At 46.4% G+C, this 15,410-nt stretch overlaps 1 pseudogene; it reads left to right on the top strand.

Moving 5' to 3' along the window:
• The first annotated feature begins 487 nt into the window (after positions 1 to 487).
• Positions 488 to 909, top strand: LOC119972146 (annotated as a pseudogene).
• The last annotated feature ends 14,501 nt before the right edge of the window (positions 910 to 15,410 follow it).

Below are 15,410 nucleotides of genomic sequence, written 5' to 3'. Positions count from 1 at the left end.
GGTGGGACCATTACAAACCGGATGGTCTGCACCTGGGCAGGACTGGAACCAATGTCCTAGGGGGTTCTTTTGCTAACACTGTTGGGGAGGTTTTAAACTAATGTGGCAGGGGGATGGGAACCAGATTAGGAAGTTAGAGGTCAGTAAAGAAGCAGCAACTAACGCCAGTAAGGTACGAGATAATAAACTCAATGTGACTAGGGGGAAGAGTAGACAGGGAAGCGTTGATGAACGCAAAGGGACAGGTGGTCTGAGGTGCATTTGTTTTAATGCGAGGAGTGTAGCAGGTAAGGCAGATGAACTTAGGGCTTGGATCAGCACCTGGGAATATGATGTTACTGGTATTACTGAGACTTGGTTGAGGGAAAGGCAGGACTGGCAACTGAATATCCCAGGGTACAGATGCTTCAGGAGGGATAGAGAGGGAGGTAGAAGGGGGAGAGGAGTTGCATTACTCATCAAAGATGATATCACAGCTGTGAGCAATATGGAGGCGGCGGTCAACAAGCTGGAAGCCATGGAAAGTGCAGAGGCTAAGAGGGTCAAGGAAGAGCGTCTCGCTCAATATGAAGCTAAAAAATCCAAAAAGCCAGCATTCATTGCTAAATCATCGATCTTGCTGGATGTGAAACTGACATGGGCAAATTGGAGGAGTGTGTACGTTCAGTGATAATGGATGGCTTAGTTTGGGGTTCCTCCAAACTGGTTCCAGTGGGCTATGGCATCAAAAAGCTACAGATTCAATGCGTCGTTGAAGATGACAAGGTGGGAATAGATATGCTGGAAGAAACAATCACTGCATTTGAAGATTACGTGCAGTCTGTTGATGTGGCAGCCTTCAACAAAGTGTAAAACAGCAACTAATGAACACTTAATAAAAATTGGCTTGTCCAAAAAAAAATAAAAAAATTCACAGCTATGATTAAGGAGGGCACGAAGGAGGATTCAAGCACTGAGGCAATATGGGTGGAGCTAAGAAATAGGAAGGGTGCAATAACATTGTTGGGACTTTACTACAGGCCTCCCAAAAGCGAGCATGAAGTAGAGGTACAAATATGCAGACAGATTATAGAAAAATGTCAGAGCAATAGGGTGGTTGTGATGGGAGATTTTAACTTCCCCAACATTGAATGGGATTCGTGTAGTGTTGGAGGTTAGATGGAGCAGAGTTTGTAAGGAGCATGGAGGAGAGTTTTTTAGAGCAGTATGTAAATAGTCCAACTCGGGAAGTGGCAATACTGGACCTGGTATTGGGGAATGATCCCGGCCAGGTGGTTGACGTTTCAGTCGGTGATTACTTTGGGAATAGCGATCACAATTCTGTAAGTTTTAGAATACTCATGGACAAGGACAAGAGTGGTCCGAAAGGAAGAGTGCTAAATTGGGGAAAGGCAGAGTATAACAAAATTCGGCAGGAGCTAGGGAATGTGGATTGGGAGCAGTTGTTTAAGGGTAAGAGTCTTTTAAGGAAAGGTTGATTAGAGTGCAAATGAGAGATAGAAATGGCAAGATTAGGGAACCATGGATGACGGGTGAAATTGTGAGACTAGCTAAGATGAAAAAGGAAGCATTCATAAGATCGAGCCAACTCAAAACTGATGAAGCTTTGGAGGAATATCGGGAAAGTAGGACGAATCTCAAATGCGCAATAAAGAGGGCTAAAAGGGGTCATGAAATATATTTGGCTAACAGGGTTAAGGAAAATCCCAAAGCCTTTTATTCGTATGCAAGGAGTAAGAGGGTAACTAGAGAAAGGATTGGCCCACTCAAAGGCAAAAGAGGGAATTTATGCGTGGACTCAGAGGAAATGGGTGAGATTCTTAATGAGTACTTTGCATCGATATTCACAAAGGAGAGGGACAAGATGGATGTTGAGGCTAGGGATGGATGTTTAAATACTCTAGGTCAAGTTGTCAAGAAGGGGGAAATTTTGGATATACTAAAAGACATTAAGGTGGACAAGTCCCCAGGACCGGATGGGATCTATCCCAGGTTTCTGAGGGAAGCGAGGGTCGAAATAGCTGGGGCCTTAACAGATATCTTTACAGCATCCTTGAGCATGGGTGAGGTCCCGGAGGACTGGAGAATTGCTAATGTTGTCCCTTTGTTTAAGAAAGGTAGCAGGGAAAATCCAGGGAATTATAGACCTGTGAGCTTGACGTCAGTAGTAGGCAAACTGTTGGAGAAGATACTGAGGGATAGGATCTATTCACATCTGGAAGAAAATAGACTTATCAGTGATAGGCAGCATGGTTTTGTGCAGGGAAGGTCATGTCTTACAAACCTAATAGAATTCTTTGAAGAAGTGACAAAGTTAATTGATGAGGGAAGGGCTGTCATATACATGGACTTTAGTAAGGCGTTTGATAAGGTTTCCCATGGCAGGTTGATGGAAAAAGTGAAGTCGTATGGGGTTCAGGGTGTACTCGCTAGATGGATAAAGAACTGGCTGGGTAACAGGAGACAGAGAGTAGTGGTGGAAGGGAGTGTCTCAAAATGGAGAAGGGTGACTAGTGGTGTTCCACAGGGATCCGTGCTCGGACCACTGTTATTTGTGATCTACATAAATTACCTGGAGGAAGGTATAGGTGGTCTGATTAGCAAGTTTGCAGATGATACTAAGATTGGTGGAGTTGCAGATAGCGAGGAGGACTGTCAGAGAATACAACAAAATATAGATAGATTGGAGAGTTGGGCAGAGAAATGGCAGATGGAATTCAATCCAGGCAAATGCGAGGTGATGCATTTTGGAAGATCAAATTCAAGAGCGAACTATATGGTCAATGGAAGGGTCCTGGGGAAAATTGATGTACAGAGAGACCTGGGAGTTCAGGTCTATTGTACCCTGAAGGTGGCAACGCAGGTTGATAGAGTGGTCAAGAATGCATATAGCATGCTTGCCTTCATCGGACGGGGTATTGAGTACAAGAGTCGGCAGGTCATGTTACAGTTGTGTAGGACTTTGGTTAGGCCACATTTGGAATACTGCGTGCAGTTCTGGTCGCCACATCACCAGAAGGATGTGGATGCTTTGGAGAGGGTGCAGAGAAGGTTCACCAGGATGTTGCCTGGTATGGAGGGTGCTAGGTATGAAGAAAGGTTGAGTAGATTAGGATTGTTTTCATTGGAAAGATGGAGGTTGAGGGGGGGACCTGATTGAGGTCTACAGAATTATAAGAGGAATGGACAGGGTGGATAGCAACAAGGTTTTTCCAAGAGCGGGGGTGTCAGTTACAAGGGGTCACGATTTCAAGGTGAGAGGGGGAAAGTTTAAGGGAGATGTGCGTGGAAAGTTTTTTATGCAGAGGGTGGTGGGTGCCTGGAACGCTTTGCCAGCGGAGGTGGTAGAGGCAGGCATGATAGCATCATTTAAGAGGCATCTAGACGGGTATATGAACGGGCGGGAACAGAGGGAAGTAGACCTTAGGAAATAGGAGACAGGTTTAGATAAAGGATCTGGATCGGCGCAGGCTGGGAGGGCCGAAGGGCCTGTTCCTGTGCTGTAATTTTCTTTGTTCTTTGTTCTCTTTGGTGAGTTACTGCAGTGCATCTTATAGATGGTACACACGGCAGCCACTATTTGTCGGTGGTGGAGGGTTTGAATATTTGTGGAAAGGTATCAATCAAGTGGGCTGCTTCGTCCTGGAGCGCTGTTGGAATGGCACTCATCCAGGCAAGTGGAGAATATTCCATTACACTCCTGACTTGTGCCTTGCAGATGGTGGACAGGCTATGTGGGGTCAGGAGGCGAGTTACTTGCCATAGGATTCCTAGCCTTTGACCTGCCCTGGTAGCTACATTATTAATATGGCTAGTCCAGTTCAGGTTCTAATCAATGGTAATCCCAGGATGATGATTGTGGGGGATTCAGCGATGTTAATGCCATTGAATGTCAAGGGGCGGTGATTCGATCCTCTCTTGCAGGAGACGGTTGTTGCCTGGCACTTGTATGGCGCGAATGTAACTTGCCACTTGTCAGCCCAAGCCTGGATATTGTCCAGGTCTTGCTACATTTGGATATGGACTGCTTCATTATCTGAGGAGTCACGAATGGTTGAACATTGTGCAGTCATCTGCGAACATCCCCACTTCTGACCTTATGATGGAGGTCATTGCTGAAGCTGAAGATGGTTGGGCCAGGAAACTACCCTGAGGAGCTCCTGTAGTGATGTCGTGGAGCTGAGATGATTGACCTCCAACCACCACAACCATTTTCCTTTGGTGCCAGGTATGACTTCAACCAGCGGAGCATTCCCCCTGATTCCCATTGACTCCAGTTTAGCTGGGGCTCCTTGATGCCATACTCGGTCAACTGCTACCTTCATGTCAAGGGCAGTCACTCTCACCTCACCTCTGGTATTCAGCTCTTTTGTCCATGTTTGAACCAAGGCTGTAATAAGGTCAGGAGCTGAGTGACCCTGACGGAACCCAAACTGAGCGTCTGTGAGCAGGTTATTGCTGAGTAAAGTGCCATTTGATAGCACTGCTGATGACTCCTTCCAGCACTTTGCTGATGATGGAGAGTAGACTGATAGGGTAGTATTTGGCTGGGTTGAATTTGTCCTGTTCCTTGTGTACAGGACACAATTGGGCAATTTACCACATTGCCGGGTTGATGCCAGTGCTGTAGCTGTACTGGAACAGCTTGGCTAAGGGTGCGGCACGTTCTGGAGCACAAGTCTTCAGTACTATTGCTGGAAAGGGGAAGCACGGTGGCGCAGTGATAGCACTGCAGTCTCATGGGGCTGAGGTCCCAGGTTCGATCCCGGCTCTGGGTCACTGTCCGTGTGGAATTTACACATTCTCCCCGTGTTTGTGTGGGTTTCGCCCCCACAACCCAAAGATGTGAAAGGTAGGTGGATTGAATACACTAAATTGCCCCTTAATTGGAAAAATGAATTGGGTACTCTAAATTTATTTTTAAAAACTATTGCTGGAATATTGTCAGGGCCTGTAGCCTTTGCAGTATCCAATGCCCAGCCATTTCCTGATATCACATGGAGTGAATCGTATTGGCTGAAGACTGACATCTGTGATGCTGGGGAACTCGGGAGGAGACCGAGATGGACCATCCACTCGGCCACTCTTGGTGGTGGACATTGAAATCTCCCATCCAGAACATATACTGAGCCCTTGCCACCCTCAGTCCTTCCTCCAATTGGTGTCCAACATGGAGGAATCCTGATTCATCAGCTGATGGTGGTCGGTATGTGGTAATCAGCAGGAGGTTTCCTTGCCCATGTTTAACCTGAAGCCCCATGAGGCTTCATGGGGTCCGGATTTGATGTTGAGGACTCCCAGGGGAACTCCCTCCTGACTGTATACCACTGTGCCACCACCTCTGGTGGGTCTGTCCTGCGAGTTAGACAGGACACACCCAGGAATGGTGCTAGTGGTGTCTGGGACATTGTCTGGAAGGTATGGTTTTGTGAGTATGACTATGTCAGGCTGTTGCGTCACTGGTCTGTGAGACAGCTCTCCCAACTTTGGCACAAGCCCCCAGATGTTAGTTAGGAGGACTTTGCAGGGTCGACAGGGCTGGGTTTGCTGTTGTCGTTTCCGGTGACTGGTTTGAGGTTGGGTAGTCTGTCGATTTCACTTCTTTTTTGTGTGTTTATAGAGGTTGAATACAACTGAGTGACTTGCCAGGTCAGTTCAGAGAGCATTTAAGAGTTAGCCACATTGCTGTGGGTTTGTGGTCTGGAACCACACATAGGTCAGACCAGGTAAAGATGGCAGATTTCCTTCACTAAAGCACATTAGTGAACCAGATGGTATTTTCTGACAATCGACAATGGTTTCATGGTTATCGTTAGACTTTTAATTCCAGATATTTTACTGAGATTAAATTCCACCAACTGCCGTGGTGGGAATCGAACCCAAGTCCCCAGATCATTATCCTGGGTCCCTGGATTACTAGTCCAGCGACAATACCGCTATGCCACCACCTCCCCATCATGGCCCTCTCACACACGTGTTTACAAATTAACATATCTGATCTCAATTAGGTAAAGTTGTTTATTGTTTCCCAAGCAGCATAACACTTTTGTAATCTAATTTATTGATTATTCATGTAGACTGGAGCATCTCCAACTTCTCAGACTTAGTTGCATGTGGATTATGTTGGAATTTAAATCATTTAAAAAATGATCTGCTTCCTCTATTTGCTGGGATGTATGTTTTAGTGGTGCACAGCTAAAAATGGTCAGAGTGGAGTTCATGCTGTTGCAGGCAATATAGAAACAATTTGTTCATGGTTTTATAAACAGCCATCTTGAATTAAATATGGCTGCTGCCACTGCTACACAGCTAATACTTATGTCTTCTGGGAGTCTTGGCAGCATATTGAACAAGAATGTTCAAGAATAACACATGTAATTTCCTATTGCACTTTCAGAAGTAAGTTGAACCTCTGTCATAATGGCTGCAGCATCTGTGTGGCATCACACAAAGTAATTTCCTTCCTGACATTTTCTATTTATTTTCTTTACTTCTAGGTAGGCAAAAAAAGAGAGAAAATGCTTCAACACTATTTAGATGTCAGGTTCAGTCAATTTATATTGTGTTTGCATGGTACCTCATGCACTGATATCTTACATGTGTGCATTGAGTATGCTGCCAAACTGCACACACTGGATTGGCATTGTGAGCGAAGAGTTGGAATGCATTATGTGCTGTAGTTCTATGCAGAGGGTGGACTGGAACCAGTAGCATCCCTGCACAACTCCCCCCACAAATCCTCACACCCACTTTCTGCATCGTGACACATTTTTGAATGTGCTTCATTGACCTTAAAGCATAGCAAAAGCTCATATAAATAGTAAGAGGGGGAAGAACATGTCCTCATCTTCTCAGGCTGCCAATTCAAACAGAGGAAACTGTGAGTTGGCCACCGTGACGTGCTGTGGGTGATATAGCTTCCGTAGTAATGTGCAGAAAAGAATAGAATTCAGATGTTCAATTTTGAGAGCACTCCCCAGCTACCAAATTTATTGTACTTTAAAACCTCTCAAAAAGAGTTGTGTGGGAACAGCACCTTGTTGGTCCCACACCTAAGCCAGACCTTTGCACTGGCCGAGCAGACGCAAACGGTTACAAAATGGGGTGCGATGATGTCGTGAGCGCGTGCTGACATCGTCCCGTCACCTTGCGATATTTAATTCTTTAAATTGCTTTTAAATAGGATGAATTGGTCCCTTAACTGTCGATGCACGTGCTTCTGACTTCCTCAAGCACCTCACCGATAATTAAATAATCATCACTTATTGTCACAATTAGGCTTCAATGAAGTTACTGTGAAAAGCCCCTAGTCACCACTTTCCGACACCTGTTGGGGAAGGCTGGTATAGGAATTGAACCCGCACTGCTGCCTTGTTCTCCATTACAAGCCAGTTATTTAGCCCACTGTGCTAAACCAGCCCCTAGTTAATAAATACAATGGATCTGAGCTGATGCAGGTGCAACTTATAAGGATTTTTTCCCAGTTTTGGTGAGAGTATGGATTGATATTACAGCAGAAGGAGAGTAGAGATCCCAGCAGCATGATAGACTTTAAGAATTTGACTTCTATTTTACCGAAGGCCTGTGCCATTGTGAGCTTTGGAGGATGTTCGCAAGGAAAGTTTAGGTCTCCTTAGCTCTGACAATTAAGCCCATTTAATGGACAATTGAACATAGAACATAGAACAGTACAGCACAGAACAGGCCCTTCGGCCCTCAATGTTGTGCCGAGCCATGATCACCCTACTCAAACCCACGTATCCACCCTATACCCGTAACCCAACAACCCCCCCCTTAACCTTACTTTAATTAGGACACTACGGGCAATTTAGCATGGCCAATCCACCTAACCCACACATCTTTGGACTGTGGGAGGAAACTGGAGCACCCGGAAGAAACCCACGCACACAGGGGGAGGACGTGCAGACTCCACACAGACAGTGACCCAGCCGGGAATCGAACCTGGGACCCTGGAGCTGTGAAGCATTTATGCTAACCACCATGCTACCCTGCTGCCCCTCCTCCTCTGGTGATTTTAATGCTTTTATGCTTGGTACATGGGCCAACCAACCAGGCAGCCTTCACGTTCTACATTAAATGTGGGATAAAAGGCCCACAGGATGTTGGTAAGGTAAGGAGTTAGGAATTTTGCTGTGAGTTGTTTGGATTTGGTCGAGAGATTATTTCCTGGCATTGTTTTGGTGTTTTGGAGAACTCTCTGATTTTTAACCACTTGCAGAGGCTTTCTCCTGACAGGCCACTTCAGTGCAGAGACCTGTGCTGCAAACATGGGGATTGTGTACTCTGCCGGAGGGACTTCTTCAGAAAGAGGAGGAGACGATTAGAAAGGAGAGGAGGCCAGTCTCCCACAGGCACCATTCCCAAATCCCTGCTATTTATAGAGCGGCGCCAGCCAGAAAGGGCAGAGAACCAGCAGAAAGGGCAGAGAACCAGCAGAAAGGGCAGAGAACCAGCAGAAAGGGCAGAGAACCAGCAGAAAGGGCAGAAGAGTCCAGAGGATGTGCTAGTACCCAGCGGGTAGGGCGTACAGGCAGTGGTCACGCTCCCTGGACATGTCAGAGGTTCTGTGTCAAGGGAGGCTCCATCTCTCCATGGGTACAGACACCTCTACATGTGACATGATCGGCCCTGAAATAACCTCAAACTGGGTAGGTTGCCAACCTATGCCAGTGGCTTTCAAGGTAACAGTGGGACCACAACTTTTCACAATATACATTAATGATCTGGAAGAAGGAACTGAAGGCACTGTTGCTAAGTTTACAGATGATACAAAGATCTGTAGAGGGGCAGGTAGTATTGAGGAAGCAGGTGGACTGCAGAAGGACTTGGACAGGCTAGTAGAGTGGGAAAAGAAGCGGGAGATGGAATACAATGTGGAAAAGTGTGAGGTTATGCACTTTGGAAGGAGAAATGGAGGCAGACTATTTTCTAAATGGGGAGATGCTTAGGAAATCAGAAGTACAAAGGGACTTGGGAGTCCATGTTCACGATTCTCTTAAGGTTAACGTGCAGGTTCAGTCAGCAGTTAGGAAGGCAAATGCAATGTTAGCATTCATGTCGAGAGGGCTAGAATACATGACCAAGGATGTACTTCTGAGGCTATATATGGGGTCAGACCCCTTTTGTGAGCAGTTTTGGGCCCTGTATCTAAGGATGGAGGTGCTGGTTTTGGAAAGGGTCCAGAGGAGGTTCACAAGAATGAAGAGCTTGTCGTATGAAGAACGGTTGAGGACTCTGGGTCTGTACTCATTGGACTTTAGAAGGATGAGGGGGGATCTTATTGAAACTTAAAGGATACTGTGTCGCCTGGATAGAGTGGACGTGGAGAGGATATTTCCACTTGTCGGAAAAACTAGAAGCAGAGGACACAATCTCAGACTAAAGTGATGATCCTTTAAAACAGAGATGAGGAGGAATTTCTTCAGCCAGAGGGTGGTGAATCTGTGGAACTCTTTGCCACAGAAGGCTGTGAAGGCCAAATCACTGAGTGTCTTTAATACAGAGATAGATAGGTTTTTGATCAATAAGGGGAGCAGGGGTTATGGGGAGAAGGCAGGAGAATGGGGATGATAAAAATATCAGCCATGATTGAATGGCGGAGCAGCATCGATGGGCCAAGTGGCCTAATTCTGCTCCCATGTGTCTTATGGTCTTACCGACCCTGAATCTTTATGCTCCAAGCTCATTCTAGGGGTCAGTGGGAGATCTCTGTGGAGTCTCGCAATCCGCTGTCCACAGCTGTATCAAGTTGGTCACAGTTGCTCTGTTCCAATAAGTCAGCACCTTCATTCACTTCAGAACCAAAGAGGCTGGCCGGGCAGGGTGAGCCAGAGGCTATGCTGCAATTTCAGGGTCTCCAAGAATTCAGGAAGCCATTGACTACACACATGTGCCCATAAAGGCACCTGTGGGGACAATGAGTGCCATTGTCAATAAAAAAGGCTTCCACTCTCTAAACACCAAGGTTGTATGTGCCGCACAAGTCCGATACTGCAGGTTTGTACCCGATGTTCAGGAAGCTCCTTACATTTGCATAGGGATGGCACGGTGGCACAAGATGTGGCACGGTGGCACAAGGGGTGGCACAGTGGTACAGTAGTTAGCACTGCTGCCTCTAAACACCAGGGACCAGAGTTCAATACTTACCTCGGATGACTGTTTGTGTGGAGTTTGTACTTCATCCACATGTCTGCGTGGGTTTCCTTCAGGTGCTCCAGTTTCCTCCCACAGTCCAAAGATATGCTGGGTAGGTAGGTGGATAGGTTATGCTAAATTGCCCGTAGTTTGAAAAGGTTAGGTGGGGTTGTGGGGTTACAGGGATAAAGTGGGGGAGTGGGCCTAGTTAGGGTGCTCTTACAGAGGGTCAGTGTAGATCTGATGGCTTCTTCTACACTTCTATGATCCTCCATCACTTGCAGGTAGCAGGTACCGAAGCTGTTAATTTTTCCAGCACGGTTTGACTGGCCACTGGGGGCCACTGATGATGATGCTGAGATACCCAAGGACTGCAGCCAAGGAGAGCTACAAGCACAGTCCTGCCCCCACAAGGGTGGTAATTAAGAGGACCATAGGCCTACTCAAGATTGGTTTTGCTGCCTAGACGCTCAGGGGGATCACTGTAACATCCTCCTGAATGCGTCTCCCTTCTTCCTATTGCCTGCTGCTTTTGCACAATCTTGCACTCTCAAGGAGTGACCCATTGGGGGAAGAAGACAGCGCTGCCGTTCCAGAGACCACAGAGGACGATTCACATACTGAGTCTGAGGAAGAGCCTGAAAAGGCCCAGGGTGAGCAGCAAGAGGGCGCTTATGGGAGACAGGGAGACAAGGGAGGTCTTGATTTAGAGGACTTTCAGTTAGGAATCTGAGTCAAGGCGATGGCAAGGGAAATGCCACCTTACTGATCGGTGCTAACGAGGCATTCTTGTCGCCCTTCACTCAAGTCCAGGGGCAAGATTCTCTGGTCTCCCTGTGACGTGTTTCTCAGCAGCTGGGAAACCCGTGGCGCGGTTTTGCCATCGGCGGGACCGGATGACCCTACCCGTGTGGACAGCCAGAAGATCTCGCCCCTGACCTCGGAAATAAACTTTGCAGCCCTTTATATGTGACACACAACTCCCAGGCCACTTGCCTAACAATTCCATGAAATAAACTGCGGCAATTTCACATTATCTAATACTTTAATATTTGACGCAGAGACATACATGCGGCATTATATGCGTGCCAAGGAGAAATTAATCACCTGTGAAATCCGTTGTGTGATTATTGTGACTTAAATTTCCGCTTACGAGTGCTATATCATTGTGCCCCCTTCCTCACTTCCTCAGTTGGATTGGACACAGGGTGCCGACTCTGATGCCCTGTTGACCATAATGACCTTTCTGGCTATCCTCTGCCGGGCCCCGTCAGGGCGGGGGAGTCCATCACCATGACTGACCACTCCTCAGTCAACATGGTTTCCTCAGATGCGACGGCAGTGGCAGAAAGATGAAGGAACTGTTGCCATCATGCAGAGCGACCTGAGAGGAGCCTACTGACGCGAGCTGTGGGTGATCTGCCAACATGAGGTTAGAAACATAGAACAGTACAGTACAGAACAGGCCCTTCGGCCCTCCATGTTGTGCCGAGCAATGATCACCCAACTCAAGCCCACATATCCACCCTATACCCGTAACCCAACAACCCCCATTAACATTATTTTTTAGGACACTAAGGGCAATTTAGCCTGGCCAATCCACCTAACCCGCACATCTTTGGACTGTGGGAGGAAACCGGAGCACCCGGAGGAAACCCACGCACACACGGGGAGGACGTGCAGACTCCGCACAGACAGTGACCCAGCCGGGAATCGAACCTGGGACCCTGGAGCTGTGAAGCATTTATGCTAACCACCATGCTACCTGTGCTGCCCCCAAACCTCATAGATGGACTGGCACCAAGTAGAGTCACCAGATGCCTGGTCCATCTCTCACATTGGCAATAACTTGCTGAAGGCACTGCCAGTGTGATTCAGCATAATCCTGGTCTCAAGCAACCTCCGACTGCTAGCACCTTGGGGAATACTTGCCTCCGCCAGCTCCTCAGGTGAGTGTGACATGCCTTCACTGATATGCTCCTATCTGCATCTGGCTGCTGATGTGTCTCTATCTGTACTGGTGCTTGGTGCAGAGAGAGGATGTGATATGGGTGTATCTGGCAGCTGGTCATCCTTGGAGGCCAAAGGAGGATCCTTAGGATCCTTATGGAGCTGTGATGATGTTCCCTCTGAGGGAGGAAGAAAGAAATGTCAGTATCAAGCAGCATTATGACGTAAATACACACACTCCTGGTTGTTCCTCTGAATGAATACCCGGCTGAACAAAGACTTCTGAATGAATGAGCAATGGGTTACAAACATACAAAATTGAAGCAGAAGTAGGTCATTTAGCTCCTTGAGCCTGTTCCGTCATTCAATAAGATCATGCCTGATCTGTTTGTTTTGAATTCCACATTTCCATCTACCCCGTTAACCTTTAATACTGTTGCCTAATAAGAAACTATTTACCTTACCTTCAAGGATCTCGCTATTCTTAAACCCACTCTTCTTCCTTTCAAATTTTGATCGCTGCTACCTAGGGGTTCCTTTACCAGAGGTCATTAATTATTCCTGTCACATTACACAATGCCATGTCTAATATAACCTGCTGGTTGGTTTCCGAATGTGTTGCTCTAAGAAACTGTCTCAAAAGCATTCTAAGAACTATTCATCCAGGCTACAACTGAAAATCTGATTGTTCCAGTTATATGTAAAGTCTTGACATTATTATTTTTGCCCCCCACTTTATCACAAACATCCAATATTTCTTCTTGTATACTTTGCTGTACATTGTTTGGGTGGCACAGTAACACAATGGTTAGCACTGTTGCTTCACAGTGCCAGGGACCCGGGTTCGATTCCCTGCTTGGGTCACTGTCTGTGCGGAGTCTGCATGTTCTCCCTGTGTCTGCGTGGGTTTCCTCCGGGTGCTCCAGTTTCCTCCCACAAGTCCCAAAAGACGTGCTGTTAGGTAATTTGGACATTCTGAATTCTCCCTCCGTGTACCCGAACAGGTGCCGGAATGTGGCGACTAGGGGCTTTTCACAGTAACTTCATTGCAGTGTAAGCCTACTTGTGACAATAAAGATTATTACTATTAATAACTATTGGGGGGCCTGTAGACCACTCCCACACATGACTTTATTGACTTTTTAAACTAATTCTCCACCCAAACTGATTCCACATCCTGACCTCCTGAACCAAGGTCATCTCTAACAATTGCACAAATGACATCCTTAATCAACAGTGCCACCCCTCCACCATTACCTAGCTTCCTATTCTTCATTAATTTTATGTACCCCTCAATATTCAGGACACACTCCGTGCCATCCTCAGTCACATCTCTGTAATGGCAATTTGATAATATTTATTTTCCTCAATGTGCGCTATCAATTCAAGTTATTTGTTAGGAAAGCTCTGTGCATTTAGATACAGAGAATTTTGGTTTTGTCTTTTCATTATCTTTGTAACATCTCATATTGACTGTGGGTGTTTTCTTAGATATTGTTCCTCTCTGACTCTTCCTGCCATTCTCTGATCCCCATTTCCCATATTAATGTTTTGCTCTCTTGTTTTGACACAATCCCTTAATTTTCTACATCTACACAAGCTTGATCCCTCAACCCACCCCAGTTGTTTAATTTAATGCCCCGACTTTGTTAGTTATATGGTTCGCTGGAACACTGGTCCCAGCACAGTTCAGGTGTAAATTTTACCAACAGTACAGCTCCTACTTTCCCTGGTACTGATTCCAGTGCTCACAAACGAGGCAAGAGAGGAAATTGCTGGGGCCTTGATGGAAATCACTGGCTACAGGTAAGGTACCAGAAGACTGGATAATAGCTAATGTTGTTCCTTTGTTTAAGAAGGGTAGCAAGGATAATCCAGAAAATTACAGGCAGGTGAGCCTTATGTCAGAGGTCAGGAAATTATTGGAGAATTCTTCGAGACAGGATTTACTCAAATTTGAAAGCAAGTAGATGTGTTAGCATGAGGCAGCATGGTTTTGTGAAGGGGATGTCATGACTCACTATCTTGATCAAGTTTTTCGAGGAAGTGACAAAGGTGATTGATGAAGGTAGGGCGTGGATGTTGTCCGCATGGACTTCAGTAGGGCTTTTGACAATGCCGCTCATGACAGACTGGTACAGCAGGTGAAGTTACATGGGATCAGAGGTGAGATGGCAAGATGGATACTGACTGGCTCAGTCATAGAAGACAGAGGGTAGCCTTTCTGAATGGAGGGCTGTAACTAGTGCTGTTCCACAGTGATCAGTGCTGGGACCGTTGCTGTTTGTAACATATATAAGTGATTTGGAGGAAAATGTAACTGGCCTGATTAGTAAGTTTGCGGAAAACACATAGATTGGCGGATTTCGGATAGCGATGAGGACTGTCAGAGGATACATCAGGGATTAGATCGGTTAGAGACCTGGGCGGAGAGATGGCGGATGGAGTTTAATCCAGCCAAACGTGAGGTAATGCATGTTGGAAGGCATAATACAAGTGGGGAATATGCAGTAAATGACAGAACCCTTAAGAGTATTAACAGGCAGAGGGATCTGGGTGTACAGGTCCACAGGTCACTGAAAGTGACATGCAGGTAGGAGATGGTAGTCAAGAAGGTATTGGCATGCTTGCCTTCATTGGAGTATAATAATTGGCAAGTCATGCTGCAGCTGTATATAACCTTAGTTAGGCTAGATTAGGAATATAGTGTTCAATTCTGGTCCCCACACTACCAGAGGGAGTGGACATTTGGAGAGGATACAGAAGAGGTTTACCAGGATATTGTCTGGTATGGAGGGCATTAGCTATGAGAATTAGCCCACTGGAATGATGGAGGTTGAGGGGCGACCTGATAGAAGTCTACAAATTTATGAGGGACATGGACAGAATGGATAGTCAGAAACTTTTTCCCAGGGTGGAAGAGTCAATGACTAGGGGATATAGGTTTAAGGTGTGAGGGGGAAAGTTCAGAGGAGATGTGCGAGGAAAGTTTTTTACACAGAGGGTAGGGGTTCCTGGATCTCACTGCTGGAGGAGGTGGTGGAAGCAGGGACAATAGTAATGTTTAAGTGGTGCCTTGAAAAATACATGGATAGGGTGGGAATAGAGGGATAAGGGCCCCAGAAGCGTAAAAGGTTTTAGGTTGGACAGGCAGCTTGGTCAGTGCAGGCTTGCAGGGTCGAAGGACCTGTTCCTGTGCTGTACCTTTCTTGGTTCTTGGAACTAGAATCCACTTCTCTCACACCAGTCTTTGGGCCACGCATTTCCCTAATCTTATGCCAATTTGCACATGGTTCTGGTAATAA

The sequence above is a fragment of the Scyliorhinus canicula genome, chromosome 10, assembly GCF_902713615.1.
Source record: "Scyliorhinus canicula chromosome 10, sScyCan1.1, whole genome shotgun sequence".
NCBI lineage: Eukaryota > Metazoa > Chordata > Chondrichthyes > Carcharhiniformes > Scyliorhinidae > Scyliorhinus > Scyliorhinus canicula.
The sequence above is the reverse complement of the archived record's forward strand: the minus strand, read 5'-3'. Positions and strand labels throughout refer to the sequence as shown.